This window comes from Hemiscyllium ocellatum, chromosome 35, assembly GCF_020745735.1.
Source record: "Hemiscyllium ocellatum isolate sHemOce1 chromosome 35, sHemOce1.pat.X.cur, whole genome shotgun sequence".
NCBI classification, from domain to species: Eukaryota; Metazoa; Chordata; class Chondrichthyes; order Orectolobiformes; family Hemiscylliidae; genus Hemiscyllium; species Hemiscyllium ocellatum.
Genome location: NC_083435.1, coordinates 23,782,309 through 23,802,916, shown reverse-complemented (window position 1 = coordinate 23,802,916; position 20,608 = coordinate 23,782,309). Strand labels below are relative to the sequence as shown.

General features: G+C 49.5%; 1 protein-coding gene across 2 annotated transcripts in view; it reads left to right on the top strand.

The window, feature by feature from the left end:
- Positions 1-201: 201 nt before the first annotated feature.
- The window catches only part of LOC132832819 (discoidin domain-containing receptor 2-like), a 242,759-nt gene continuing 222,352 nt past the window's right edge, over positions 202-20,608 (top strand). For both annotated transcript variants that reach the window (XM_060850980.1, XM_060850981.1), the window contains exon 1: positions 202-686. The gene's annotated coding sequence lies outside the window, so the exon portion shown is untranslated. The remainder of the gene's footprint in view (positions 687-20,608) is intronic.

Sequence of the window (20,608 nt, the reverse complement as noted above, 5' to 3'; positions counted from 1 at the left end):
CAGCGTTTGCAAAAGTCTCCTGATTGATGGAACCAAGAGGCGTCTTAATGAGGGAGGGGAGGGGAGAGGGGGGTGGGGTGGTGGCTGGTGCTGATGAGTGTAGTAAATAGCACATTAATCCATTCCCAGTTATGCCCATGGGAGCAACCGAGCGATGCATTTGTTCAGCCTCAGATAGAGAGAGAGAGAGAGAGAGAGACAAAGGACAAATATAAAAAGCAGTAAACGCCAGCACTGAGTTGCTGCCCAGCACCTGAGTATCGATATAATCGTGTTGTTTTGCTTGTCCACTCAGTTGATACCCAACACCAGCCAGCACACAGACAAAAGTGGGGAAATATGCATGGCACCGAGGAATACAGAGACGTGTGAATTAACTGTGCCTGCCTTCTCTCTCTCTCTCTCTCTCTCTCTCTCTCTTCCTGGAAACCTATGCAATCTACCCCCCCTTTCTCTTTGTGAACTGGAATCCTCCTCTCTGCTTCCCCCAAGCATTTGATGAACTCGCCCTGAAAGCGAAGGACCGTGTTTGAGCTGTCTCTCCCGGACATCTAGGGAGATGGGCAGAAGGTTGGCGGTCGCTGAGAGTTAGGATCGTCGCGATTTCGTTTGAAGACAACAACAAAAAAACGAAATTAAAGGAGAGAAAGGAAGAGGCTGTGGAAAGGACGAGCCAATCTGTCCAGGTCAGTCAGTGCCTTGTCTTTCAGTGTGTCTGTCTGCCAAGAGCAGGAACTGTCAACCTTCGAGCTGTCACAGAGTATGGGGGAAAGGTGGGGGGAAATCCCCTCTAAACCCCAGGTTTTGCAGACTTTAGAAGTTCCTCCTAGACCAACCACCCCCACCACCCCCCCCAACAAACTCAAAGCCACCTTCCAAATCGAAATTTGACAGTGTCCTTTTTGGAGGTGATGGGGGTGGGAGGGTCTGGGTGGAATTCATGAACTCCAGCGTTAACTCATCCTGATCAAAATTTGTTTGAAAGTTGCTTTGAGCAAGAGCGTTTTTAAAGGGTTTGTTAATTGGTTCCCCCCCTCCCCTCAATAAAAGATAAACATAGCCAGGAGTGTTGGGGATTTCTTTAAAGATAAACGAAGGGTAACATGATCAAACCAGGGTTTGACCGTCCATGGGGTCAGAGAGCCAGGGGGTGAGGTCGGGGAGTTGTAGGTGGGTGACTTGCTCTGCCCCCATGGTCACATTTGACTGAGGAGTAGACCATTTGGCCCCTCTAGTGGTTGCCTGCCCTGCATGGGCTCTCATGGCCAGGGTGCAGCTACCTTTGCCACTGTTTTAGCTCTGCACAGCAAGGGTCTGTCAGCAATGCAGATGGCTCCACCTGGCTTTCAGGGACATGCTGAAGGGAGGGGACCTGTCAACATGAGCCGGGACCAGCTTGGCCATGGTGGCTGTGGGAGGCTTCTTACTGATTCAGGGCCCTGAGTGTTCATGCTCCCATCAGCACAGCACAGTGCCTCCCTCAGGGCGAAACCTGAATGTCAGCCTTGCTTTTCTTTGTGGGTCTGTGTGTCCAGAGTACGCCCCCTGTGTGACAGGGGGCAAACAACAAAAAAAAATCCCCCCCCCCTCCCAAGGACATGTAAAATATTCCTTGTTTAGGATGCTTTTCAGAATCCCAAAATTGTTACTGTGTCTGCGCTGGTTCTATGACCTAGTGACAATCTCCTGTCCTTACCCTATACCATTCCCATCCCAGTTACTATCCAATGCCTCACTTGGCCTTGCCTCGGTCACCTTGCCAGGCCATGCATTCATTGGTCACCCACTTGCCGTGTTGCTTCATTTGCACGTTACTTTAAGTCCGCGCCGTCTCATGTTCTCCGAGCGGGAACAACACCCCCACCCGCCCCAATCCACTCCATTTAGCTCCCTCGTGGTTTTGCAAACCTCAGCTCCTCTCCCAGCTGCCCTCTCCCCAAGGAGAACAGTCCCAACCTCTTCAATCTGTCCTCTTGGCTGAAGTGTCAGATACCTGGGAACCACTCGAGTGAATGCCTCTGCACGCTCTCTTCAGTGCATTCACCCCTCTCCTATGAGCTGCTGCCCACAGAGAGAGTGACTGTTGAGTTGCACTTGGTAACAGCTCACTGAGTCATAATTGCCTCAGGTCGTCTTCAGTCTGAGTCCCCTTATTCTCCCGCCTTGACTGTTGTCAGCAGAAACAGTTTCCGTTTATTTCATTTCGTCAAACCACTTATTATTTTTGAACCTGTATTTAAACCTCCCTTTAACCTCCCCGCTCGGAAGTATAAAAGCCATAGACAAAGGGTGGCACGGTGGCACAGTGGTTAGCACTGCTGCCTCACAGCACCAGAGACCCGGGTTCAATTCCCACCTCAGGCAACTGTCTGTGGGGAGTTTGCACTTTCTCCCCATGTCTGCGTGGGTTCCCTGTGCAGGTCAGGGTGAATTGGCCCATGCTAACCTGCGTGCAGTGGTAGGTGAAGGGGTAAATGTAGGGGAATGGGTCTGTACGGGTTGCTCTTCGGACGGTCAGTATGGACTTGTTGGGCCGAAGGGCCTGTTTCCACACTGTAAGTAATCTAAAGGAGCAGAATTAGGCCATTTGGCCCATCCAGTCTGTTCTGGCTTCCCATCATGGCTGATATGTTTCTCAATCCCATTCCCCTGCCTTCTCACCACAACCTTTGATCCCTTGACCAGTCAAGAATCTACCTATCTCTGTCTTAAAGACACTCGATGACTTGGCCTCCACAGCCTTCTAGGGCAATTAGTTCCACAGATTCACCACCACCCCCCCCCACCCAGCTGAAGAAATTCCCCCTCATCTCCATTCTAAAGGTGTGTTCGCTTTTATTAGGAGAGGGATTGAGTTTCGGAGCCACGAGATCATGCTGCAGCTGTACAAAACTCTGGTGCGGCCGCGCTTGGGGTACTGCGTACAGTTCTGATCACCACATTATAGGAAGGATGTGGGAGCTTTGGAAAGGGTTCAGAGGTGATTGACTGGGATGTTGCCTGGTATGGAGGGAAGGTCTTATGAGGAAAGGCTGAGAGACTTGAGGCTGTTTTCGTTCGAGAGAAGAAGGTTGAGAGGTAACTTAATTGAGATCTGTAAGATAATTGGAGGGCTAGATAGGGTGGACAGTGAGAGTCATTTTTCCTCGGATGGTGATGGCTAGTACGAGGGGACATAGCTTTAAATGGAGGGGTGATAGATATAGGACAGATGTCAGAGGTAGGTTCTCTACTCAGACAGTAATGGGGTGTGGAATGCACTGCCTGCAACAGTAGTAGACTCGCCAACTTTAAGGGCATTTAAATGGTCATTGGATAGACATATGGACGAGAATGGAATAGTGTAGGTTAGATGGGCTTCAGATTGGTTCCACATGGCAATGCAACATCATGGGCAGAAGGGCCTGTACTGTGCTGGAATGTTCTGTGTTCTAAAGGGTTGTCCCTTCACTCTGAGGCTGTGCCCTCAGGTCCTGGCCTCTCCCACTAGTAGAGACATCTTCTCCAGACATCTCCAGGTATTCTGTAATCCTTCTAAGCTCCATTGAATTCAGACCCAGACTCCTCAACCGCTCCTCACATGACAAGCTCTTCATTCCTGGGATCATTGTTGGAAACCACCTGTGGACCCCGTCCCATGCCAGCACATCCAGCCCTAGGTACAGGGCCTAAAACTGCTCACAATATTCCAACTGCGGTCTGACCAAAGCCTTATACAGCCTCAGCAGTACATCCCTGCTCTTGTATTCTAGCCCTCTCCAAATGAATGCTAACATCGCATTTGCTATCCTAACTGCCAACTAACCTGCATGTTACCCTGAAGAGAATCCTGAACTCGGACTCCCATGTCCCTCTGTGCTTCAGATTTCTGAAGCTTTTCAGCCTTTAGAAAATAGCCTACACTTCTATTCTTCCTTCCAAAGTGCATAATCTCACACTTTCCCACTTGGTACTCCATCTGCCACTTCTTTGCCCACTCTCCTAAGCTATCCGAGTCTTCCTGCAGCCTCTCCTGTTAAGGGGAGATAAGTTTTTTTTAAGTTAAATATATATGTTAAATATATAAAAAAAGTCTTTATATACATCGGTTCTGTAGAATAGTGTATGGACAAACAAACATTGGTGTTAGATTCTACCTAACAAACAAACCAAAAGCATTTCTTACTTGTCCAAGATTATATTTATGTGCAGGAGAAAGTGAGGACTTGCAGATGTTCAAGATCAGAGGAGAGAATGAGGTGCTGGAAAAGCACAACAGGTCAGGCAGCATCCAAGGGGCAGGAGAATCGACATATTGAACATAAGCCCTTTGTGTGGAGCCACAGAAAATGGGGGAGATACTAAATGAATATTTTGCATCTGTATTTACTGTGGAAAAGGATATGGAAGATATAGACTGTAGGGAAATAGATGGTGACACCTTGCAAAATGTCCAGGTTACAGAGGAGGAAGTGCTGGATGTCTTGAAACGGTTAAAGGTGGATAAATCCCCAGGACCTGATCAGGTGTACCCGAGAACTCTGTGGGAAGCTAGAGAAGTGATTGCTGGGCCTCTTGCTGAGATATTTGCATCATCGATCATCACAGGTGAGATGCTGGAAGACTGGAGGTTGGCAAACGTGGTGCCACTGTTTAAGAAAGGCGGTAAAGACAAGCCAGGGAACTATAGACTGACCTCAGTGGTGGGCAAGTTGTTGGCGGGAATCCTGAAGGACAGGATGTACATGTATTTGGAAAAGCAAGGACTGATTCGGGATAGTCAACATGGCTTTGTGCGTGGGAAATCATGTCTCACAAACTTGATAGAGTTTTTTGAAGAGGTAACAAAGAGGATTAATGAGGGCAGAGCGGTAAATGTGACCTATATGGATTTCAGTAAGGCATTCGACAAGGTTCTGCATGGGAGACTGATTAGCAAGGTTAGATCTCATGGAATACAGGGAGAACTGTGGGCGGCACGGTGGCTAGCACTTCTGCCTCACAGCACCAGAGACCAGGGTTCAATTCCCGACTCAGGCGACTGACCGTGTGGAGTTTGCACATTCTCCCCATGTCTGTGTGGGTTTCGTCCGGGTGCTCCAGTTTCCTCCCACAGTCACAAAGATGTGCAGGTCTGAGGAATTGGTCATGCTAAATTGCCCATAGTGTGGGGTAAATGTAGGGGAATGGGTGGGTTGCACTTTGGCAGGTCCGTGTGGACTTGTTGGGCCAAAGGGCCTGTTTCCACACTGTAAGTAATCTAATCTAAAAACACTAGTCATTTGGATAAAGAACTGGCTCAAAGGTAGAAGACAGAGGGTGGTGGTGGAGGGTTATTTTTCAGACTGGAGGCCTGTGACCAGTGGAGTGCCACAAGGATCGGTGCTGGGCCCTCTACTTTTTGTCATTTACATAAATGATTTGGATGCGAGCATAAAAGTTACAGTTAGTAAGTTTGCAGATGACACCAAAATTAGAGGTGTAATGGACAGCGAAGAGGGTTACCTCAGATTACAACAGGATCTTGCCCAGATGGCCAATAGGCTAAGAAGTGGCTGATGGAGTTTAATTCAGATAAATGCGAGGTGCCGCATTTTGGGAAAGCAAATCTTAGCAGGATTTATACACTTAACGGTAAGGTCCTAGGGAGTGTTGCTGAACAAAGAGACCTTGGAGTGCAGGTTCATAGTTCCTTGAAAGTGGAGTCGCAGGTAGATAGGATAGTGAAGAAGGTGTTTGGTATGCTTTCCTTTCTTGGTCAGAGTATTGAGTACAGAGGTTGGGAGGGGTCATGTTGCGGCTATACAGGACATTGGTTAGGGCACTGTTGGAATATTGTGTGCAATTCTGGTCTCCTTCCTATCGGAAAGATGTTGTGAAACTTGAAAGGGTTCAGAAAAGATTTACAGGGATGTTGCCAGTGTTGGAGGATTTGAGCTACAGGGAGAGGCTGAACAGGCTGGGGCTGTTTTCCTGGAGCGTCGGAGGCTGAGGGGTGACCTTATAGAGGTTTACAAAATCATGAGGTGCATGGTAAGGGTAAATAGGCAAAGTATTTTCCCTGGGGTGGGAGAGTCCAGAACTAGAGGGCATAGGTTTAGGGTGAGAGGGGAAAGATATAAAAGAGACCTAAGAAGCAACGTTTTCACCCAGGGGGTGGTACGTGTATGGAAGAGGAAGTGGTGGAGGCTGGTACAATTGCAACATTTAAGAGGCATTTCGATGGGTATATGAATAGGAAGGGTTTGGAGGGATGTGGGCCAGGTGCTGGCAGGTGGGACTGGATTGGGTTGGAATATCTGGTTGACATGGACGGGTAGGACCGAAGGGTCTGTTTCCGTGCTGTACATCTCTATGACTCTATTAGGATGAAGAACTTATGCCTGAAATGTCAATTCTCCTGCTCCTCGGGTGCTGCCTGACTGGCTGTGCTTTTCCAGCACCACACTCTTCGACTCTATATTTGCGTGCATTTGAGACACCAGGGGGATGTGATAACTGAACGGACCCCCATTTACCTTTGGACAGACCTCAGACGATGGTCTTTCCCCACTGCCCCTTGGCAGCAGCTGCCCCAAGTTTCAGCGCGTCCCTCAGCGCGTCGTCCTGGACCTTGGGATGTGCCAGTCTGCAACACTCGGGTCAGGGTCAACACTTTACACAGGAGGTCAATGAACAAGTCAGAAGTGCTTCTGCTGATGCACTTACATTCACAAGAATTAAATGCCGGAGTTGACCACTCGAGGTGCTGTAGCTTGCTCCACTCTACAATAAGGTTATGGTCTCAACTCAGTTTTCTGCCTACCCCCCCCGATAACCATTAGATCATTTATCCTCCCAATTGAACGAGGGGTGGGGGGAGGTGCAGGCTTGCTGTCATGGTAGGTGTCAAGCTCTGTCTGACTGGCAATTGGCAACCTCCAACAATTTGAGGTCACATGGGTTGAGGGTGCTATCTTTTGACTGTGATATTAAACCATATCCTGTCAAATGTACCTCAAGGAGGCGTGGGTGGGGAGAAGAGCCAAGGTCTTTTCCCCAGGGGAGGGGGACTCCAACACTAAAGAAAACGGGTTTAAGGTGAGAGGGGAAAGGGACCCTAGCAGCAACTTTTTCACGCACAGGGTGGTGTGTGTATGGAATGAGCTGCCAGAGGAAGTGGTGGGGACTGGTACTGTTACAGCATTTAAAAGTCATCTGGATGGGTGTATAAATAGGAAGGGTTTGGAGGGATATGGGCCAAATGGGACTAGATTAACTTAGGATATCTGGTCAGCATGGACGAGTTGGAGCGAAGGGTCTATTTCCGTGCTGTACATCTCTGAAAGACCCTATTGCCCCATTCTGATGATTCTCCCCTGCTTTTATGCAAATATTTGTCCCTCGAACAGCATGCGACTAAATTATCTGTTCAATATCTCGTTTTTGCTCTGTGCGCGCGCGCGCGCATGTGTGTGCGTGCGTGCTTGCATGTGAGTGTTTGTGTGTTGGTGTGTGTCTGTGTGTGTGTGTGTTGGTGTGTCTGTGTGTGCATCTGTGTCTGTGTGCGTGTGTGCGTCTGTGTGTGTGTGTGTGCATCTGTCTGTGTGTGTGTGTGTGTCTGTCAGCGGCCTGCAATATCTAACATTAGGACAGTGGCAGTTCCATTAGGTAGAGCCTGAGGCCTGAGTGTTGTCAGAGGGTGGTACGTGTTTGGAATGAGCTGCCAGAGGAAGTGGTGGAGGCTGGTACAATTGCAACATTTAAAAGGCATCTGGATGGGTATATGAATAGGAAGGGTTTGGAGTGTGCTGGCAAATGGAAGTGGATTATTTTAGGATATCTGGCCAGTATGGACGAGATCTAGAGCATCTGTAAGACTCTACATAATCATGGAGGTGCAAGGCAAATGGTATGTTGGCCTTCTTAGCGAGAGGATTCAAGTCCAGGAGAACAAATGTCTTCTGCAATCGTGTGAGGCCTTGGTGGGAGCACAGCTAGAACACTGTTTATGGTTTTGGTCTCCTTATCTGAGGGAGAGAGCTGTTGCTATATAGGGAGTGCAACAAATGTTCAGCAGACATCATCCTGGGATGGCAGGGCAGGCTTATGAGGCAATGTTGAATCAGTTAGGATCAGACAAAGGATGCTCTCCTCATATTGTGGGGCTACCTCCCTCTTTGAATGGGGAGTGGGGGGTGGAGGTGAGGGGGGAGGCGGGGTTAGGTAGGTCACACACAAGGTAATCCTAAGTGGCCTTCACTGTTGGTGCTGTGGGGCACTGACACCCCCCCAGATTCTCGCATCCATGCAGCCCAGCTCCGAAGAGACGGCGCTTGTCCTGAGGCTTCGACCGAGGTGGAGCAGTGCCAGGGAACGCCAGGGATCCAGCGAGCTGATGAGACGTTCCGGGAACGGCAAGGTGTGGGGCGGAAATCGTGGGAGGCGCCATGTTGGGAGGGCGGGGTTGGTCACTGAGGTGGCGGGTTTGGGAAGCTGGGTTGAGAAAACCTGACCGGGCTTTGGGGGGTGACCAAACCCTCCGAAAGGAAAACTCCAGGCGACCTGAGCCCAACCAACAGGAGGTAGGAGTTAACCCACTCCTCTGTCACCAGCGAAGGGGTAATTCATGAAAATATACCTCTGGGGTGCCACGCATTTGGGAGCGGCAAAGAACACTGGACCATGAGACTGCCTTTGCAAAGGTGGCATTGCCAGTGTAGTCGAGGGGTAAGCAATCCCAAGATGCAGTGGCCTGAAATGTATCCCTCATTGACAGTGAGTGATGGGGAAACAGGTCAGTCACCTCCGACTCCTCCAGATGATATAGGCCTAGCCTTTCTCTGGATTCATTTAAGAAAGAGTTGGATAGAGCTCTCAAAGATAGTGAAATCAAGGGTTATGGAGGTAAGGCAGGAAAAGGATTAGCCATTATCATATAGAATGGCGGCGCAGGCTCGAAGGGCTGAATGGCCTACTCCTGCACCTATTGTCTATTGTCTATTTCCACACTAGAACAATCCACTCATCCCAGGTAATAGTCCGGGTTGGGAAGGGGAGTGGTTGTAGGGAAAGGAGGGACGCTGATGATGAGCCCCTCAGAAAGATGTTGTCCCAGCCCCAGCCAATTGAAGCCAAACCTCGATGTAACTTTTCCCCAATCACCATCCTACTCCCCGGAAACCATTCTGATTTGATTTCTTGTTGTCCCATGTACCTGCGTACAGTGAGAAGTTTTGTTTTGTGCACCGTACAGGCAGATCATACCATACAAACTGCATCAGAGTAAAAGAACAGAGCAGGGGAGAATACGATGTTACAGCTGCAGAGCTGGTGCACAAAGGATGAGATCAACATTAGATTTAAAATTAGTTAGGTCCATTCAGATAACTGAACAAAGAGATCTTGGAATGCATCTCCTTGAAAGTGGAGACGCAGGTAGATAGGATAGTGAAGAAGGTGTTTGGTATGCTTTCCTTTATTGGTCAGAGTATTGAGTGCAAGAGTTGGGAGGTCATGTTGCGGCTGTACAGGACATTGGTTAGACCACTGTTGGAATATTGTGTGCAATTCTGGTCTCCTTCCTATCGGAAAGATGTTGTGAAACTCGAACTGGTTCAGAAAAGATTTACAAGGATGTTGCCAGGGTTGAAGGGTTTGAGCTACAGGGAGAGGCCTGAACAGGCCGGGGCTGTTTTCTCTGGAGCGTCGGAGGCTGAGGGGTGACCTTATAGAGGATTATAAAATCATGAGGGACATGAATAGGGCAGATAGACAAGGTCTTTTCCCTGCGGTGGGGGAGTCCAGAACTAGAGGGGCATTGGTTTAGGGTGAGCGGGGAAAGATATAAAAGAGACCTAAGGGGCAACTTTTTCCATGCAGAAGGTGGTGTGTGTATGGAGTAAGCTGCCAGAGGAAGCGGAATTTGGATGGGTATATGAATAGGAAGGGTTTAGAAGCTTATGGGCCAGGTGCTGGCAGGTGGGACTAGATTGGGTTGGGATATCTGGTGGGCATGGACAAGTTGGACTGAAGGATCTGTTTCTGTGTTGTACACCTCTATGACTCTATAACTGTGAGGAAGAAGGTGTCATTGTATCTGTTGGCACATGTGTTAAGCGTTTGTACCTTCTACTTGGCGGAACAGATTGGAAGAGATTATAACTGGGGGGGGTGGGGGTGTCGGGGAGGTGGTGGGATGTGTATCTTTGATGATACTGGCTGCCTTCCAGTGACAGTGAGAAGTGGAGATGGAGTCAATGGATGGAAGGTTGGCTTGCCTGATGGACTGGGCTGTGTTCACAACTCTGTAGGTTCTTACAGTCCTGGGCAGAGCAGTTGCCGTGCCAACCTGTAAATCACCCACATAGGATGCTTTCTGAGATGCATCTGTAAAAGTTGCTGAGGGTCATGTTGGACGTGCCCAGTTTCCTTAGCATCCCAAGGGAGTGGAGGTGTTGTCCCAAGCGAATGGAGCACAATATGTTCATCGCCACACACAATCTCACACGCAGTGACACTCTCACACAGCATCTAAAGAGCAGGAGAATCGACGTTTCAGGCACAAGCCCTTCTTCAGGAAGGAGGAAAGGGTGACACTTTCTTTGGATGCTGCCTGACCTGCTGCGCTTTTCCAGCAACATATTTTTCAGCTCTGATCTCCAGCACCTGCAGTGTCCTAGACACTCTCACACGCACATACACACACACACTCATAACTCCCCCGCACACACCCATAAGTGGGAACGTGATGGCCTAGTGGTAGTATCGCTGGAATGTTAATCCAAACACCCAGGTAATGTTTCCAGGGACCAAACTCGAATCCTATCATGGTAGATGGTGGAATTTGATTCCAATAAAAATCTGGAATTAAGAGTCTAACGATGACCATAAAACCATTGTCGATTGTTGGAAAACCCCAATCAACAATGGTTTTATGGTCATCGTTAGACTCTTAATTCCAGATTTTTATTGGAATCAAATTCCACCATCTACCATGATAGGATTCGAGTTTGGTTCATTAATGTCCTTCAGGGAAGGAAACTGCCATCCTTACCTGGTCTGGCCTACTTGTAACTCCAGACCCACAGCAATGTGGTTGACTCTCAACTGCCCTCTGGGGCAATTAGGGATGGGCAATAAATGCTGGGCCTAGCCAGCGACACCCTCATCCTGAATTTAAAAAAAGACCTTCAGCAGGAGTGAGGAGGAGGGGAACTGGCAGGAGGAAAGAGGGCGTTAAGTGCTCGATAACACTGGGATAAAGCTTCCTAGCTTGGCTATACTGCACAGTTGGTTCGGGGAGCAAAGGGTCCCTTTCCATCCGAAGAGCCGGCCAACTTTCCATTGGCCCACTCTTCCTAATTCCACAATTCACCACACAGTGTTCTTGATTTTACGCCACCCACCACCCCCAAAGCTGCCTCCAACTCGTGGGAACCTGAGGAGCGGAGAATTTCCTTAAAAGTAGGGGGGTGGAGAGGGGAGGGAAGGGGAGAGAAAACACAGATGTTGGGACGGCAGCTAAAGAAGACAACCTCACAGTCCCCTAAGTCCGGAAACGGGCCTTTCAGCCCATCGAGTCTACATCAGCCCAGCAGAAAGCATCCCACCCTGACCCAAACACAACCCCCCCACCATCCCTGCATTTCCACACGGCTAACCCACCCAGCCTGCAGATCCCTGGACACTATGGGTAATTTAGCATGGGTCAATCCATCCTAACCTGCACATCCCTGGACACTATGGGTAATTTAGCATGGGTCAATCCATCCTAACCTGCAGATCCTCTGGAAACCCGAGCACCTGGAAGAAGTCTCACGCGCAACCCCACCCCGACTGTCGCCTGAAGGTGGCATCAAACCTGGGTTCCTGGCGCAGTGAGACAGCGGTGCTAACCGCTGAGCCACTGTGCCGCCCAGAACGGGCCCATCATGCCGCAGGAGGAAAAGCCTATGCCCTTCACTTCCCGCTCCCCCCCCCCCCCCCCCCCGCCCCCATCCACCCCGGGATGTACCATAGCGGGCGGCAAGGGGGAACTCAATCTCATTTTCGTTTGGAGAAGGTCATAAAATCTGAAGCTTAAATCCCGGGACAGTTTGACAGGCTGAGAATGCTCTGTGACAGGTTTTTCATGCACCAGGTAGCCTTTGGGGGTTTGGACGAGCTCCACGGCCTTCATTGTTTCGCCCTTTCATCGGTGAGTCAAGATAAACCGCGGAGTGCGGAGCCACATTTTTGGGTTGTGAGTGGAAACGATTAACTCCCATAAGCATGACGGACCACTTGGCCGTGGCTGCGGGAGGGAGCAGCCATCATAACAGGCAGGACTGAGATGAGGAGGAACTCTTTCACTCACAGGATGGTGCATCTTTGGAAATCTATGTTCCTGCAGAGTCTCCATCATTGAGTAAATCCTGCAGTGAGACTGATTAGAGAGGAGGCGATGGCCTAGTGCTGTTATCGCTGGACTGTTAACCCAGAGGCCCAGGTAAATTTCTAGAGGACACGGATTCAAATCCTGTCATAGCAAATTCTGGAATTTAAATTCAATAAACATCTGGAATTAATGATGACCATGAATGCGTTGTTGGAAAAATCCATCTGGCTCACCAATCTCCTTTAGGGAAGGAAACTGCCATCTTTACCTGGTCTGGCCTACACGTGGCTCCAATTGCCCTCTGGGTAATTAGAGATGGATAATAAAAAGCCCACTGTAACTACCCTCTGGGATGGACTGGAATGCTGTCCTAGCCAGTGACGCTCTCATCCCGTGAATGAATTTTTAAAAAAACATCAAGGGTATGGGGGAATAGTGAAAGAAAGCAGATTTGATGTTGACCTTATTGGCGGATCAGGCTTGAGGCCTACTCCTGCTGCTGCTGCTTCTTATGTTATGCCATTCCTGTGCCTAACGGGGTGCTAAAACATTTGCTACCGACATTCAGTTTAAGAAAGGAAAGGAAACTATAAGATAATGAGCAGTGAAAAAGAAAGGATACAATCTTCCTTTGGCCTTCTCTTACACTTTCTGAGTGAGCGGTCTGGCTGCAGATGGAGATGATCGATGACTTGGTGGGCCGATGCGACAGTCAAAGATTTTCAGTTCACTTCCACTGCCATACGCTTCAGTACAGTGTCACACACTGACTAAGGTGTTTCTAATACAAAAACAAAAGATTGCGTTCCTACAGCGTGACCCCCGCCCCCCCCACCCCCCTCACAATCTCGGGTGAACTGAAAACACTCTGCAGCCAATGAAGTACTTTTTGTTTGTTAAGTGCCGTCACTAATTTAACACGGGAAAGGGCCAATATGTGCACAGAACGCTCCCTTCAAATGGCAAGACAATAATGACCACGTGGTTTGTTTATGTGGGGAAATGCTGAGGGAAGGGGGTCAGGGCATCATCAGTGGGACCTCCCTCTGCTCTTCCATTGAGTTTCGGGCATCAGATTACTTTTGCCTACGTACTGAATGGGCACCTCCATTCAACACTGCAAAGAGTCACTGAGATGTGCAGCAGGGAAACAGACCTTTCAGCTCAACTTGTCCATGTCGAACAGATATTCTACCCTAATCTAGTCCCATTTGCCAGCACTTAGCCCATATCTCTTTAAATCCTTCCTATTTATATACCCGTCCTTTTAAATGCTGTAATTGTACCAGCCTCCACCACTTCCTCTGGCAGCTCATTCAACACACACACACACACACACACACAACCGTTCGCGTGAAAAAGTTGTCCCTTAGGTCCCTTTTAAATCTTCCCCTCTCACCATAAACCTCTAGTTTTCAACTCCCACAACCAGGGTAAAGACTTTGGCCATTCACTCCATCTATGTCCTCATGATTTTGTAAACCTCTATAAGGTCACCCCTCAGCCTCCGACGCTCCAGGGAAAACAGCCCCAACCTGTTCAGCCTCTCCCTGTAGCTCAAACCCTCCAACATCCTTGTCAATCTTTTCTGAACCCTTTCAAGTTTCACAACAGGGAGACCAGAATTACACACAAAATTCCAACAGTGGCCTAACCAATGTCCTGTACAGCCACAACACGACCTCCGAACTCCTATAGACCATGCGCTGACCAATAAAGGCAAGCATACCAAATGCATAGGTGGGTGGGACTAGTTTAATTTGGGATTATGGACAGCATGGACTGGTTGGGCCAAAGGGTCTGCTTCTGCGTGGTCTGACTCTATGCAGGCTCTGCATTTGAGCTTACCTCCAGGTCACAGGAACATCCCTGGACTGCTGAGCTGGGAGCATAATCAAAAGGTCATTCAGTGCCCGCCCAACCTCTTCCACCTGTCCTGCAGCACCAGGGTCCCAGGTTCGATTCCAGCCTCGGGTGACCGTCTGTGTGGAGTTTGCAAATTCTCCCCGCGTCTGTGTGGGTTTCCTCCGGTTTCCTCCCACAATCCAAAGACGTGCAGGTTAGAGTGAGTTGGCCGTGCTAAATTGTCCATAGAGTTAGGTGCATTAGTCAGGGGTAAATATGGGGAATGGGTCTGGGTGGGTTAGTCTTCAGAGGGTCGGTGTGGACTTGCTGGGCCGAAGGGCCTGTTCCCACACTGTAAGGAATCTAATCCTACCAACCACGGTTAGTGTCACCCCCTATCTATCCCCATTGCTGAGTGCAGTCAATCTCTCAATCCCTGCATGGGCATTGGTGTCCCCAGCGTTGTTTGAGGGAGTAAGTACCAGTCACTACCTTCCCCACCCCCCACCTCTGCCATGGTGGGGTTAGGAGACACATCCTGGCTAAGTGGACTGTCCGGCTCTAATTGTCAGGTTCTTGTGTTGTTTTTAATTCTGGAGTCGCCCACGCAGATGAAATATTTTCTCCCTTATCCTACCCTGTCGAATCTTTTAATCGTCCAAATTCACCTCGCTGAGATCACCACCTCCCAGCAGCTCCGTGCTGGTGAGAATTCCAAACTGGTCTGTGCAAACACAGCCCCTGCTCAGTTAACCCTTCTGTCCCCAGTATTGCTTGGGTCCAAGTTTTATTTTGTCATTGTCTCGACATTCCCAAATCTTACAACTGCAACAAACGCGAGGTTAAGAAAGGAAAGCTCACTCGCAGCACATTAGCCTCCCCCAATTTCCAACTCTCTCTCTCTCTCTCTCTCTCTCCCCCCCTTTCACACTGACTGGGTAAATTTACCGTCAAAAGGAGGAATATGTAACTGACAGATTCCCACCTCTCTTTTTCTCTCTCTCTCTCTCTCTCTCTCTCTCTCACTCCCCCTACCTCTCATACTGACTGGTTAAATTTACTGTCCAAAGCAGGAACATGTAGCTGACAGATCCTGACTCTCTCTCTCTCTCTCTCTCTCTCTCTCTGTCTCTCTCTCTCTCTCTCTCTCCTTCTCACACTGACTGGGTAAACTTACTGTCAAAAGGGGAGAATATGTAGCTGACAGATCCTGTCTCTCTCTCTCTCTCCTTCTCACACTGACTGGGCAAATTTACTGTCAAAAGCAGGAACAGATCCTGTCTCTGTAAGACTTAGCAGAGCAAAGAGAAGGAGACTGCTTAGTTATCCTGGAGATGAGGTCTGTCTCACTTGTCTCTAAGCAGCGTTGAGCTTTGACAGCGGAGGTTTGTTGAACTTACTCACTGTAGAACCACACGGTTAAACCACTCTCAGAGTCTCGTGAACTGCTCTGAGCTCCGTGTTATTAAGAGGATACTGAAGCCCTGGAGAATGTGCCAGAAAAGACTGACAGTGCTGTTAGCAGATTCTCAATTGCAGGAAGAGACGGGGACGGGTGGGAGAGCGGGCCTCTTTGTCCCTGGAAGACTGAGGGGTGATCCCACCGTGTGTCAATATCAACTCAGTTGATAGCATGGGCTCTCAGGGCGTTGAGGTTCTGAGTTCAAGTTCCCACTTCAAGAATTGGACTTGAACATCTGGGCTTCTGGGCTAGTGGCAGTGCCAAAGGATTTACTGTACTGTCAGAGAAGGCATTGTCATTTCAACTGGAAAATGAGCTTGCAAGCTCTTGGAAGATTCAGAGAGATTTGTTTTTAGATTTTAGATTAGATTAGATTACTTACAGTGTGGAAACAGGCCCTTCGGCCCAACAAGTCCACACCGACCCGCCGAAGATCAACCCACCCATACCCCTACATTTGCCCCTTACCTAACATTAGGCAATTTAGTTCGGCCAATCCACCTAACCTGCACACCTTTGGATTGTGGGAGGAAACCGGAGCACTCGGAGGAAACCCACGTAGACACGGGGAGAATGTGCAAACTCCACACAGTCAGTCACCTGAGGCGGGAATTGAACCCGGGTCTCTGGCGCTGTGAGGCAGCAGTGCTAACCACTGTGCCACCGTGTAGCCTTTTGTGAAGGGTGTGATGTATCCCCAGTATCGAACAGATATTTATCCTTCAATCCACATTGCAATATAACATGGGAGTCAGACAGTGCAGAAACAGACCCTTCGGTCCAACTCGTCCATGCTGGTCAGGTTTCCCAAGCTAATCTAGTCCCGTTTGCCAGCGTTTGGTCCATATCCCTCTAAACCTTTCCTATTCATGTACCTGTCCTAATGTCTTTTAAATGTTGTACCTGAAGTTACTGCTACCTCTGGGGCTGACTGGGCCTCCCAGTCAGTGCCCATTTCAATTCCCCCCCCCAACCATGCCCTTTCTGACATGACCATCCTTGGCCTCCTCCATTGCCAAAACGTTGGAGGATCAACACCTCATCTTCCGCCTAGGCTGCCTCCTGCCTGGTGGACTCAACATTGGGTTCTCCAATTTCAAATAACCTTCCTCCCCATCCCCTGACTCCCTTCCCAGCCCCTCCCCCATCCCTTCCACTGCTCCCTGCCACCAACTGGATCCATTCCATCCATTGACCAACCAGGTCGTACCCTCTACCTGTCTTCACCTATCCCCTACTTCACCACCCTGCCCCCGCCACCCCCCTTTATCTGCAGCTCCCCCTCACACCCAGCCCCAGTCCTGAAGAAGGGTTACTCCTGAAACATTGACATCTCCACCTCCTGACGCTGCCTGGCTTGCTGTGTTCTCCCAGCCTCCTGCTTGTCTACCATTGGATTCCAGCATCTGCAGTGTTTTCTGTCTCTGGCAGTTTAGTCAGCAGACGCACCAGCCTCTGTATGAAAATGCTGCCACTCAGGCCCCTTTTAAATCTTTCCCCTCCCACCTTAAACCTATACCCACTAGCATTTAGGCTCCCCTACCTTAGGGAAAAGACATTTAACGTTCATCCTATCCATGCTCCTCATGATTTTATAAACCCCTATACAGTCAATAAAGTTAAAAATCACACAACGCAAGGTTATAGTCCAACAGGTTTATTTGGAAGCACTAGCTTTTGGAGCACTGCCCCTTCATCAGGTGGTTAAACCTGTTGGACTATAACCTGATATTGTGTGATTTTTAACTTTGTACATCCCAGTCCAACACTGGCGTCCCCAAATCATGTCTATAAGGTCATTGCTTAATCTGCTATCTTCAGTGGGAAATAAGTCCCAGCCTATCTAGCAACTCCTTATAAGCCAAACCTTCCAGTCCCTTGTAAGTCCAACCTGCACCCTTTCCAACGTAATCATATCCCTGCTATAGCAGGGCAACCAGAACTGAATGCAGTCCTGCAAACGTGGCCTCACCAACGTCCCGTCCAGTTGCAACATCACGTCCCAAGTCCTGTACTCAATGAGCTGAGCAATGAAGGCAAGCGTACCGAACGCCTTCTTCACTGCCCTGCTGACCTGTCGCTTGTTGTACGTGGGAACTTGCTGTGAGTAAGATGGTTGTGCAGTTCAACGTGTTGACTAAAACATTCCTCGGGACATTCTTGAACAAGAATGTAGGCATCATTGGTTAGGCCAGAATGTAATGCGCAAATTGTCCCAGAGAAGACGCCATTTTTCTTCAACCACCCCCCCCCCCCCCAAAAACATAGAGAATGGGAGCAGGTGTGGAGGCCATTCGGTCCTTTGAGTCTATCCTCTGGTTAGGTTTGATCATCCAACACAGTATCCTGCTCCCACTTTCTCCCCCATTCCCTTTGAATTGTGTCAAACTCCATTGCAATCCGTGCGCTGGAGCTCCACCCAGAGTGACGTTGGAAAGGCAAACCTGATATTTTGATCCATTGGTCATGGGAAATGCTGAATGACGGCAAAGTTTTCTTTCTTTTGAAAATGTGGATGGTTTTGGTCGGGTAAATGGGGAGAGATGCTTCTAATTGTGAGTCAGTCCAAAACTGAGGCCTACTGGTCTAAGCTCGTCACTAATGCCTCCTGTAGGTGGATGAGAACATGGAACGCGAGCATTCAATACGATCATAGCTGATCCTCAGTCTCAATGGCACGTTCCTGCTTTCTCCTCAGACACCTTGACGGTTGTCTTTGGAAAGGCCAATCCAGAAGCATTGCTCTGGATCACTGCATCAGCAAAGGGGACGGAGAAACTGGGCGAATGGAATGGAAGGGGCGGCACGTCGGCTCAGTGGTTGGCACCGCTGACTCACGACGACGGGGGTCCCGGGTTCGATCCCAGCCTCGGGCGGCAGTCCGTGTGGAGTTTGTCCCTGCGTGGGGTTATCCTGCGGGTGCTCCGTGGATGGTTAGGGTGGATTGGCCGTGCTAAATTACCCCCATAGTGGTGCAGGCTGGGTGGGTTAGCCATGGGAAACGGGAATGGGTCTGGGCGGTCTGCCCTTCCGACTCGATTGGGCCAATTGGCCTGTTTCTCCACTCTAGGGGGACTCTGTGAGGCGTAGAGGTAGCTGCAGCAGCCAAGAGGCCTTGTAAGACAGGAGAAGCTGTAACCGTTTGGAAAAGAAACACAAATAAGAGGGGCATTGGATGGTTATTTAGATAAAAGTATTCTGGTCTCTCTGCCAGAGGGAAGATTGTTAAACTTGAAAGGGTTCAGAAAAGATTTACAAGGATGTTGCCAGGGTTGGAGGATTTGGGCTACAGGGAGAGGCTGAACAGGCTGCGGCTGTTTTCCCTGGAGCGTCAGAGGATGAGGGGTGACCTTATCGAGGTTTATAAAATCATGAGGGGCATGGATGGGGTAAATAGACAAAGCCATTTCTCTGGGGCAGGGGAGACCAGAACTAGAAGGGTGTAGGTTTAGGGTGAGAGGGGAAAGACTTAAAGGGAGCTAAGGGGCAACGTTTTCACCCAGAGGGTGGTGGGTGAACGGAATGAGCTGCCAGAGGAAGTGGCGGAGGCTGGTACAATTACAGCATTTAAAAGGCATCTGGATGGGTGTATGAATAGGAAGGGGTTAGAGGGATATGGGCCGGGTGCTGGGAAATGGGACTGGATTAAGTTAGGATATCTGGTCGGCATGGACGGTTGGACCAAAGGGTCTGTTTCTTTGTTGTCTGACTCTAAATGGTAGGAATATGGGGAGGAAAAGCAAGAGATTGGCACTGGGGGAATACCACGGCACGATGGGACAAACAGCCTCTTTCTGCGCCAGCAACAACTCTGCGAATGAGCTGAATCCTCCCCTTCAGTCCCCACCAGTACCCACAGGAGAGCAGTACTGACCCCAAGCAACAGAAGCAGAAACTGCTGGAGAAACTCAGCAGGTCTCAGAGCAGAGTTGACGTTCCGTCTCAGGTGTGGAAGGGGCTGCAGAAACTGGGTTTAGAGTTGGGCTGGGTGGGGGGACGGTTAAAAGGGAAATTTGGCACAATTAGATCATTGCTTGAGCAGTGAATGGGTTAACTCGAGGGCATGTATTCATTCCCAAATTAGGCCTGATGGGACTGCTCCAAGCCTCACAAGGTTTCCCCAGGGTGAGGAAGGGAATCAATAATACGCTCATCTGCACGGCCAAGATTGCTCTTGTAATGGCCGTTGATTCATCACTATTCACGGCCGGACTGAAGGTGATGGGAATTGAATCGTTCCAATTACGTTATCATAAATCTGGGCCTCCAGCTCTCCGGGGTCTTGCGATAACACGCAGCGCTTGGCTGTTCTGGGTACTGGCTGTGTCCTGTCAGTGCCGTTTCGCTCAATCTGTCAACAGCTCTGCCTTCCCTGACCACTCCCAGCCCCCCCATTGAGATTTATACAGTCCTTCCCTTCCCGGTCCACGGTTCCACCAGTGCCAGCAGCCCACTTGCATCCATCAACAGTGCAATTGCCTCTCTCCATCTCTTCTGTTTTAACACACTCCCTTCAGACCTGTTTCTGAGGCCACTCTCCTTCCCAAGGTGGCTGGGTGTTAAATGTTGTTCAGTTTGCTCCTGCCAGGCATCTCAAGGCACTTTTTTACTTCGTCAGAAATGCTTTGCAAAGAGTCAGAGAATTGTAGTTGGAGGCCATTCAGCCCCTGTGTTGATGTGTGTGCGTGCGTGCATGTGTGCGCACGTGTGTGTGTGCACCAACCCACCCAATGATAAGTTCAGTCAATACCATTCTCCCCCTTTAACCCTGCACATTCTTCCTTTTCAGATTGCAGTCTGGTTCCATTTTTTAAAATTCAGTTGTGTCGCTGGCCAGGCCAGCATTTATCACCCGTTCCCTTGAGAAGGTTGGGGGGGGGGTGAGCTGCCATCTTGAATCGCTTGCAGTCCACCTGCTGTGGGTTGACCCACAATGCCCTTAGGGAGGGGATTCCAGACTTGGG